This window comes from Chenopodium album, chromosome 8, assembly GCF_948465745.1.
Source record: "Chenopodium album chromosome 8, dcCheAlbu1.1, whole genome shotgun sequence".
Taxonomy (NCBI): domain Eukaryota; kingdom Viridiplantae; phylum Streptophyta; class Magnoliopsida; order Caryophyllales; family Amaranthaceae; genus Chenopodium; species Chenopodium album.
In genome coordinates, this window is record NC_137841.1 from 34479568 (window position 1) to 34490953 (window position 11386).

Consider the following 11386-nt stretch of genomic DNA (forward strand, 5'->3'; position numbering starts at 1 on the left):
ATTTAGTCTTAAAACAAGTTAAACAAACGATTAGGAAAAAACACACAGAGTATTCACAACCAATAATGTACAATTAGTCAAGTAGGCACAACATGATGCAATGAGTTTGCAACTTAACCATGGCTCTAGTTCTCCAAAGTTTGGGATATGGGTTAGTCAAAGAGGGTCCAAGGTTAATTGTCTTGATGCACTGCGCGGAAGCTTAACCGTGAAGGGTTGGCGCGAGTGGATGGGACACCGCGAATTTAAGAAAAACTCGCTTCCATGGTTTGGTGAATTCAACATTCTCAGATGTACCCTTTGTTGCTCAGAGTGTTCAATCAGGTAGATGGAGCATGAATTCCCAGAGGGTTATGTCCATATGTAGAACACATATGGGTTTTAGAAAAGTGAGAAAAACTCAATCAGGAAGTAGGATCGAGCAAACAGTGCTAAAAACTGGTCAAAATTAGAACACATATTTCTGGCTCGGTATTGGAAGAACTTGGCGCCAGCAAACAGAGGCCAGCGCCAAAATTATCCCTAACTTAATCACCCAAAGCATTAACAACAAAATTCAAGCAGCATCAAGGATCGACAGGCATTGATCTTCGGTAATTTTCTTTGGAATACTATCGCAACAAATGAAGGTCGTTTCAGGCGAAGCAATCTGTGATGGAGTTCTCTAGCTTGCAGAAGTCTATCACGGCGGAATTGGAGGCAGTTACAGGAGTAGCAGTCTTCAGGCAGTATTCTCTAGCTTGAGGAAGATCGTCAAAATAACAGCAAGATGGCATTCCCTAGCTTGTGGAAGGTTGTCACAACAGCAAAATGCATCACAAATCGGTTACATTCAGAGACGTGTGCTCGACGGTGCAAGATACGCATTTCCTAACTTTTTATCTGTTGTAACTAACGCTATTTTTGTAGGTATCGGCGTTACAAGAATGATTTAGGATCGCAGAACGTTTTGAATCATTCTCCGTCCCTATCGATACTTTGACTTTTGTTTTCGAAACTTGCATTTCTCCAAACTCAATAAAAGTGGGGGCTTCTGTAGACACCCATTTGTGTCTCAACAAAACCAAACCCAGTGATGAGTACCTTTCACGTCGAACATAATCGAATGAAGTGAAAGTGTGGAAAGTCTAGTGTTGTGGTTAGTTTTTAATTATTTACTTTTTCTCCGTTTTTAAAAACCTATTTTAAGAAAACAGCCAATCTAGTTTGGTTTGGTCCATGGAAAAGGTCCAATAATGGTGTAGTTGGTTCGGGTTCGAAAAGAGCTTTCCAACGATATATTATAAGCCCAATTATGATGAAGTTATGGCAAAATTACTGAACTGGGCTGTAGGGAATATTTCAAGCATTATCCCTAGCTTGAACCCCACTGTGATCATACACTAAAGTACGGTGGCGTCCAAAGGGAAAAAAGATAGAGAAAAAGAGTCGCCAACAAGTTTTAGGAACTTGTAAACCGTTCACGAGGTGAAATTAGTGTTTACTGATATTGAAATCCCCCTTTTCCCAATTCTATCATATGAAATCAATGCGCCAACCATTCACTTAAACCCTAACCCCAACCATTCACCTAACACTGACGATTTCTTCTTCAATTAGACAATCAACTGGAACCCCAACTGAGACAGCAATGAGAGCATCAACATCGAGTGGCAGAGGATCCTTATAGAGGTCAATGACGCGGCGGCGGCAAAAAACAGGGAAAGGGAGAGTGAGTCAAGGAGAGAAAGGGAAGAGGGAGAAGAATAATTGTCAGCTGGTGGTCAAAGTGGGTCGCCGGGAGTTGGGAGTTTAATGCGGTGGCTCGGTTGGGGGGAGGGGGCTGCTGCCATGAGAGGGGGAAAGGATGAAGTGGCTAGTTGGTGGTGGAGATGGTGGTTTTTGGTTTTTTATTTTATTTTTTTATATTTTTATTTGTAAATTAAGTTAATTAATAAATGGCTAAGTGAGTGTTAGAAGAATTTAGAGCTTAATTATGCTTATTAGAGGCATTAGGTTTTCTTTAACAAAAAAATTTCACAATCGGGTTTTCTTTTGCTAAAATGTTAAAAATCCGTTTCCTTTTACCAAAAGGCTTTTGAAAGGTTTTTTTTTTTTTTTTTTTTTTCACAAAATGGTGCATTTAAAAGTTTTTTTTTTTTACAAATTTTTCTTTTTATTTTTTAAATTTTATTTTATGGAAAGACACGAATAATATTGAAAATTTCAAGGTATAGGCAGTTATACCATGTTCGATATAGGCCTGTTTACTTCATATTAATTTCACTTCTGTTCATCTCCAATCAGTTCAGTTCAGCTCCAATCAGTTCAACTCCTAATTTCCTTCTCTCATAACATATTCATTTCAGCTTCATAAAATATATATTTCAGCTCTATTCAGTTCAGTTCAGTTTAGTTCATCTCAGTTCAGTAAATGTGAACATGCCCTAAAAACGCGGAAAGAATAAGTAGTTATTTTGTAAAGATCATATAATAGTTGTTTTGTAAAAAACATCAAGTTTTATATATTTTTTATGTTTAAAGACCATCGGTAATATTAATATAAGTTATGATTATATTATGTAATGAACATTATTTTTTCCTCTAAAAAAATCTAATGAACATTATTTATAAAACCACCATAATTTTTGACAAAATTCAAAGAGCATTTTACACACCATATTTTGAAGACAAAAATCAAAGAACATTTTACAATAAGTAATGAACATTATGCCACAAAAAAAAAAAAAAAAAAAAAAAAAAAAAACATAACATTGACAATCAAAGAAAATGGACATATGTTCTTTTCACTCTTTTTTTTGTGCAAATATGTTCTTTTCAATCTGGTTATATGTTCATTATATATTAATAATATGGTATTTTAACTCTAGGTATATATGTTCATTATATTTTAACAATATATTTTATTCAATAAGCTATATGTTCATTAATTTTCTATGTTATGTTCTTTCTTTACAAAACGGTTGAACGATGCAACGTACCAGCCTATCTATAGGGACCAACGATTGAATAATGTTGGTATGCTACAAAATGTTTAAGAAGTACGGGTTATTGTTAAGGTTCGTTTGGTAGTAGCGTTTTTGGTAGCGATTAGCGTTTGGACCAAGTCCAAAACACTAGTTAGAAAAAGAAGAATATTAGGTACGGTAGCATTTCATGCAACAGTTAGCACCAGAGGTAGTGTTTTGGTTGCTTTTCTCAAATGTTAAAATTGATAGCGTTTGATGGTAGCGAGTAGTGGCTAACAAATATAATTTTGCATTATATTTAAATAGGAAAACTTTGATATTTGCTACAAGTGAAAGATTTTGTTAACATTTGCTACCTATTTAATATTTTTATTTTACTGTACTACCACCTAAATCCAAAAATTATAGTTATTTCTACCACTTATCACAACCTGTTAGGGTTCCGTTAAGTGTGCCCATTATTTCACTAAATGATAATTTTTTTAAAAAAAGTTCCTAGCCACCTCCCCCTCCCCGTGCAGGTGCCTAAACGTTCCCCTGACGCCTGCGAATCCCACCTCCTCCATTTCCCCTGCCACGCTGCCTGAAACCACCTTGAACAGGTGAAACGAAACCCTAAAACCCGTTGAGGGTGGTTTTGAGGAATGGATTTAGGGTAAGGATGCCAGTTTTGGGGGGGGGGGGAACGGAAAGGGGAGGGGGACGAATCCGATTGGGGGAAAGGGGGAATGGGTGGTGTCGAGGTGGGGGTTTAATTAAAACCACCCTTATTTAGTGTTTCAGTTTAACCCTTTTAGGATGGTTAGCGTTGATGGGGGAAAGGGAGTAGTGTGAGGCCGATGTGAAGGATTTATGTCTTCGTCATGTGCAATTACTAGATATATAAATGGATCAAATTATGGAGATAATTAAGTTCGTTCATTTTGGTCGTTGTTAAATCATAGCTAGTGGTACTAACAATATTTGGGCTATTAAAATAGGCCAAAGCCCAATTGGACGGATACTATAAGGTCACACAAAGGGCCTAGATCGAGCACGAGAGGACGGGGCCCATGATGGGCCTCATCCCCTAGTATGGCTTGCCATATGGAGTAGTATGGAGGAGTTTGGGTTTCGTAACCTAGTCTAATTATAATAGGGATTAAAAATAAACTAGGTGCATAGTGTTTGAAAAGAACATTCAATGATTAAGATCAAACCCTAATTAGCAAACACGAAACCTAACACTTCTTATACTCTCTCTCTCACGACTCTCTCTTCCCCTTGGCGCCAGTTGTGGTGGTTCGTGCGGTGGTCGGTTGTCCATTAATGGTGGTGATCGTGGTTTTCCTCCTTCACTAGACCAATCTAGTATTGCTGGACGGCTCGTTCGGATCCCGTGGACTAAGTAGAGGAGAAACGCTTGGGGTTTTATTCTCTCCCTAATTCGCCGATCAAATAGCTTCGTGAAATTCACGCTTCAAACGTATGATTATGTGTCTTGTGTGTTATGCATGCTATCTTGGGATATGTACATATGAATATGATTCATGTTTTTCGCAATATAGTACCTATAAACTCCTACGGTGGTATCAGTTAGCCTCTTGCATGAACACGCTTGATGATAATAATATGATTATTTGAAGTCCATGTTCTTAATTTTATAATCAATTAAGAGGGAGAAATTAATTCAATTATGGTTTAATTATTATATTTAATGTGATTAAACTTTTGGAACTGATTGAATATGATTATGCTCAAAATAGCCATGAACAGGACCAATTAATGCCTTAGATCATTCGAAATTTTCGAACCCTAAACCCTAATTTTTTTTCGAAAACCCTAGCCCTAAAATAGGACTTTGTACTTGAGTTTTTTTTTTATTTAATTCAATTTTTTATGTTTCATTATTTTAATTGGATTGATTTATAAACAAAAGAGTTTTGTGTATAATAATAAATTTAATTTTAAAAATTAAAATTAAATTGGGATTAATTTTATGACGAACCCTACTTTTAAAATTGAATGGGGATTTAATTTTAGTTTTTTGGACTAGTTTAATTTATTTGAAACAAATGTTGTTTTAATTAAATTAAAATCAACAAAAGTAAAAGGGTTAAGAGGCGGCAGCCAAGGCTAGGTGGCGCAGCCATGGTGGCTACCGTCGCTGCTAGTCCAAGAGGGAGGGGAAGGGGAGGGCAGGTGGTCCAGTGGCTGAGGGTAGCACAGTGAAAGCATTGCACGACTGCTGCCACGACTGTGCTATTGATATTGCTGTTGTAGGCTGCGACAGTAGCTGCCGTAAGGTAGACCTGGCAATCCTGACCCGACCTGATTGACCCGACCCGAATGACCTGACCCATAACCCGAAAGTTCACCCAAAATCATTGACCCGAAATGACCCGAACTCGAATTAACCCGACCCGCCCCGAAACAGAGTTGACCCGGACATGACCCGATGACTCGAAGTGACCCGATCCGAAATAGACCCGAACTTGACCTGAAACCCAAAGTGACCCGACCTTATTTTAACCCAAACTGATTGATCGGAATCGACCCGACCCGAATTGACCCGAATCCTAAGTGAATAGGGTGAAATAGTGAATTACTTAGTTTAGGGCTTCTTTATTTCCTACGTAACAGGTACTCATGATTTTTTTTAACGATTTTACTTTAGTTTTCCAACTATTTTTTAAGTGAATTTATTTTGGTGACCTGACACAAACTTGACCCGAATAGACCCCACCCGAATTGACTCGATTGGAATTTGACCCGACCCGAAAATTGATCTCAAAAATTAACCCGACCCGAACAGACCTGACGCAAATTGACACGACCCGAACTTGACCTGACCCGAACTTGACCCAAAGTGGTGACCTGATTTTGACCCGAAACCCGAATCAACCCGAACCCGACCCTAACATTTGCTGACCCGAACTTGATCTAACCTAAATTAACCCAACCCGAACCTGACCTAAATGACCTGTAAGACGGCCAACCACCGTGGCTAGCCTTGGCTGGCCGTGCACAGTGGCCTGCAGCGACAAAAAGTGTTGCTGCCACGCTGCTTCCTTGCGGTAGTGGCGGTTGTTTAAGAAACTAGCCACCATGGCTAGCTTCGGCTAGCCAACCACGGTGGCCGGCGTGTGTGGTACGGTTTTCCAAAAAAAAAAATATTATTTTAAAAATTTTCAAGGCAAATTTTGATTTATTTTGGGATAAAATTAGTTGATTTGAGATAAAATCTTTTATTTTAGGATAAAATAAAATCTTTCAAAAGTTTATTTATTTAATATTCACCATATTTAACGTTGTTAAATTTAGTGATTATCCATAATTAATGTGTTTAATTTTGGATAAGATTTTTTAAGATATTCTGAGCATATTCCAAAAGGATAATAATTGATTTAAATAATGTGATTATCCTATAGTTAGATTAGGATATAATTGTAACTAAAATTATTTGATTGGCTAGTAATTAGAATAAAATCTCTGAAAGTTGTTAGGATAATCATGGAAGATTAAATATGATTTATCTTTTGAGATTAAAATAATATTTTATTCTATCTAATGCCTAAATTAAAATATATGATATTTTTAATAATATACGATATTATCTAATTATGATTTAAAATATGAGATCTTTTAGAAAATGCGTTGCCATAATTATGATCATTTGATGTTGTATTTTAGACAAGCATGTTGAGTGATTTATTTTATGGTATTTTATATAATATATGATATTATGTTGCTATATAGACTAGTATGTCCATAAATTCTAAATACAATATGCGCAACGTGATGTATTTTTGTATTCTAAATACGGTCTTCGAACCGTTAAGTATTTTTTGTAAATTTAATTTTAAGTAAATAGATTAGTTATTTAAATGGTTTAGTCTGAAGAAGCCCATAAAATGAAGGCCCAAAAGAGCAAGGTGGATGGAGATCCATGATGATTCAAGTGGAAGCATTTTCATTTTTAATTTTCTTAGTTTTAAGGAGCCATACTATGTCATGTTTTATTGCATTAGTAGATTATGCATATTAGATTTTTTTATGATGATTGATTATGCGCTAGATGATGAGTGTCATTTATGGCACTCATTTGGTTCTCTTTAGGGTGGATTTCATGCTATTTAATAGCTCTTTTCTTTAGCTTTTCCTTAATTTTACTTTTTATTTCTTTAGTTTGCATTTTCTTAGTTGAATTTCTATTTTTATGCATGTCTTGGTTTATCTTGTTATTTTCTCTTTTATTTGCTTTGTTTCTTTTATTTTTCAGGTTAAGGTCGTTATCCAAATATTCCCGAGGCCCCTTCCCAAGTTTGGCATTGATTAGGATGCCTAATGTTTGGAGAAGTGCAAGTTCCTAAAGACTTTAGGCCGTGCTTTTAAGTCGTGGGGGCATAAATTCTCGTGTTGAACCCACAATCATGGAGTTTGGAAACTGCAAGTTCCCGTGTTTATCAAGAGCACGGAGTGGAACGCACGAGGAGCATCGATATGATGGTGAAGAGGGCTGCAATGTTCCCAGATGCGGGCGCTCGTGACTATGGCGCAGCCGCGCGACCTGGTGGCGCGGCTGCGCCTGTCTAGGTCTATATTTCAATTTTACACGGCCGCACTCCCCCTTATAGTTGGTCGCGCCTGTACGGGTCTATTTTGGACGACCTAACTAATTTCTCTTTGTTAGTTTTACTATATATAGATTTTCATTCTATTTTTAGAGAGAGTTTTTTTTTTTAAGAAAGAATAAGAGAGTTCATTTTTAGAATTAGAATAGAAATTTTAGAGAGAGAAACTCTAGATTGTAGAGAAAGAAGTTCTTGATTGATGATTAAAGATTGGCGACTCTAGCATTTTATCCATTGAATTAAAGCAAGTTTGTAAGGATTTCTTTTACTTTAATGCAATCTTTAGCTTATGATTTCAATTTTTTTGTTGATTGGTCAAGTTTGAATTAAATTTGTGGTTGAATTAGTTTGATTGATATGATGATGATGAAATTAGTGTTTACTTAGTTTTGATCTTGATTACCATAGATTGTGAGTATTTTTCTTGCTAGGGGAATGGTGAAGCATATATGAGTAATTGATTGATGCTAATTGGGGGAAGTTGATGGAGTTGATGTAGTGATTAAATTGGTTGATTGATTAAGTGCATGTGTGTGATTATTTGAAGAGTAGCTAACTTTGATTGTTGCACTAGATTGCATTGTAAGTTCATATTGATAAGGAAAATTGATTTGTGGCTTGCTTTTGTTGATTGAGTAGGTTTGCAAGGTTCCTAGTTAGAGTCTCTCATAGTTGATGCTAGTTTGACCTCTAGGAGATAAGCCTACCATACTCTCTTAATTGCTTAATTGATTTTCCCTCGCAACACTCGACTTAGTCATCTCCAATCCCAATTAGTTATATCCATTGCGAGTATATGTTGATCCTAAACCCTAGTGCTTGATATATTTGATTTCTTCTTGATTATTTGATTGCTTTGGAATTTACACATCTTACTTCATTACTTCGAGATAGCTTAGCTTTAGCATTAGCATTCATCTCCCATTCCTAGTGGTTCGACCCTCGACTTAGTCCTATGCTAGGTATAAGGGTGTGTTGAGAGATTACAAATTTTGTTTGGCTGAGGGAAGATTAGTTTTCAACGACCTTGTCTCCACCCACGACCACAATGGCGCTGTTGCCAGGGAATGGCGTAGTTGTTTGCTATTTTTGTTGAGTCTATTTCACTTAATTTCAAAAATACTAAAATATTTTTCCCTTTAGGCTACATTTGTAGCCGTGCTATTGATATTTGCTTTGAGTTTTTGTATGCGTAGGATAAGAGGAAGGACTCTAGTGCCATTTGATCCCGAAATCGAGAGAACAATATCAAGGATAAGGATTGCTAATTTTTCTTTGAGTCCAAGCTCTCCAAGAGAGGAATTTCACCAAGAAAGAGAAGAGGAGGATCGAGTAAGCATGGGAGCTAATCCAAGAGTTTCTTTAAAGGAGTTGGGAACTCTCGGCGCTTATAGATTTGAGAGTGGCATAGATCCACCAACAACTCTTGCCAATGACTTTTAGATAAGGCCGATAATGATATCAATGATTGAACGAAGGCAATTTAGTGGTGCCAAGCATGAAAGCCCACTAAACAATCTCAAAGAATTCAAGAAGTATTGTAATACCATCAAGGTCAATGGGGTTTCTCAAGAATTCATAAGGCTCAAGCTATTTTCGTTTTTTCTAATCGGAAGGGATTTGGAATGGTTGGATAAGGAAGTGAAACCTAATTCCTTGAGAACTTGGGATGCGGTTACTAAGGAGTTTCTTTCTAGTTTCTATCCTCAAAAGAAGACTGCCGAGGCAAGAACTCTAATCCAAAGTTTCAAGCAAAATCCTAGTGAGAGTTTGTATGAGGCTTGGGAAAGATACAAGGAGTATCAACGAGAATGTCATCATCATGGAATTCCAACTTATCATATCATACAATTTTTCTATGGAGGATTAAGCCCCCAAGAGAAGTCGTGTCTTGATGTAGGAGCCAGAGGCTCGATAATAAACAAGACCGAAGAAAAGGTTGTTGATATAATTGAAGATGTAGTTCGTCACTACATGGATTTGCAAGAGGGAGAGAGAGAGAGTCCACAAGCAAGAGTGGTTCAACGGTTATTCGGTTGATCATCTTAATGCAATCAATAAATTGTCTTCCCAAATCTCAAACTTAGAAAAGGAGATGACATTGATTAAAGCCGAGCTAAAGAGTGCCTCTTCGACTGCACCAAGTCTTCCCATTCACATAAAAGGGAGATGTACACCTTCTACTCTACTCCTCTTTCTACCTCGAGTAATATGCTAAGTGGTTGTGTCTTTTGTGATGTTTGTGGGTCTTATGACCATAATTTTTCTAATTGTCCAAATGCTTTTGAAAATTGTGATGATGTTGAAAACAATGATTGTGTGCAAGTGAATTTTGTTTCCAATAACAACAATGGAAAAAGATTTGATGGTCCAAGGAATTTTGGGAATAGGAATTCTCACCAACAAGGTAGTTTTGATAACTACAACAATGGTGGGTATAGGAACCAAGGAAATCAAGGTTTACGAGGTAACTATAATAACCAAGGTTATAGTAATCAAAACCAAAGCCAAGGGTATGGAAATCAAGGCCAATCTCATCGATTTGGTGGCCAACACCAAAATTTTGGTAACAATCAAGGCCGAGGTAATTGGAACAATCAAAATAGGGGAAATTTTCAAAAGAACAACCAAAGGGGACCCCCACCCGGACTTGCTCCAAGACCTCAAGGCAATGGTGATAATTCTTATGCTCAACCCCCATCTTCCAAGACTGCCTTAGAGGATATCATTGGAAACCAAATTAAGATTTTGAACACCTACATATTGGTGAGTGATAAGAAGTCCAATGAGATGATGACATACAACAATATGCTATAGCCATCACTTTGAAAGATCGTGCTAGCCCTTCTTCACTACCCTCTCAAGGAGTTGATCCTAAGAAATCCGTTTATTTTATCACCACAAGGAGTGGAAAAGTACTTGAAGAGAGAGTTTCTAGGTATAGAGAGGAGGATGAGAAGAAGAGTGATTGTGATTCAAGTGAGGAAAAAGAGAAAGATGTGTCAAAGAGTGTGCGCAAAGAAGAAGTCCATGAGAAGAAGAAGAGTGGTAAGAAAGTGCAATAGGATGTGAGAAAACCCGACCTTCCATATCCCCAAAAGTTTATGAGGAACAAATTAGATGAACAATTTGGGAGATTCCTTAACATGTTGAAGGAGGTCCATCTTTCTATGTCTCTCACCGAAGTTATGACCCAAATGCCTAAATATTCCAAATTTCTTAAGGATATTTTGAGTGGCAAGAGAGAGTGCAATGAGATAGATTTGGTAGAGCTTGGAAGTGCTGTAGTGCATTGATTCACAATGAACTACCAATGAAGATGAAAGATACGAGTAATTTCTCCATTCCTTGCAAAATCAAGAGTAAGTTGTTTGAAAATGCATTGTGTGACCTAGGTGCTAGTGTTAGCATTATGCCTTACTCGGTGTTTAAGAAACTTAAGCTAGGAGAACTTCTTCCTGCGAACATGACCTTGCAATTGGCCGATAGATCCATTAAGTTCCCAAAAGGAAGAGTTGAGGATGTTCCCCTTAGGATAGGTGGTTTCACAATTCCCGTAGATTTTATTCTGCTAGAAATTAAAGAGGATGACAACATTCCTATTATTCTAGGGAGACCGTTCTTAGATACCTCGATTGCTCTAATAGATGTTGAAAGAGGTCGTATCACTTTGAGAGTTGATAATGAAAAAGAAACTTTTAAGCTAAAACCGATGCATGAATCCTTGTCTTTTGTGAAAGGGATCATGAACGATAATTCCCTTCGTTCATTGGATAATATATGTGTGATTAATTCTTCCATTAA

General features: G+C 37.0%; 1 non-coding gene across 1 annotated transcript; it reads right to left on the bottom strand.

Moving 5' to 3' along the window:
* Positions 1–9305: 9305 nt before the first annotated feature.
* Positions 9306–9411, bottom strand: LOC145557072 (small nucleolar RNA R71). Its single transcript, XR_014092148.1, has one exon. It is a non-coding gene; the product is annotated as a small nucleolar RNA R71 (small nucleolar RNA).
* Between the last annotated feature and the right edge of the window lie 1975 nt (positions 9412–11386).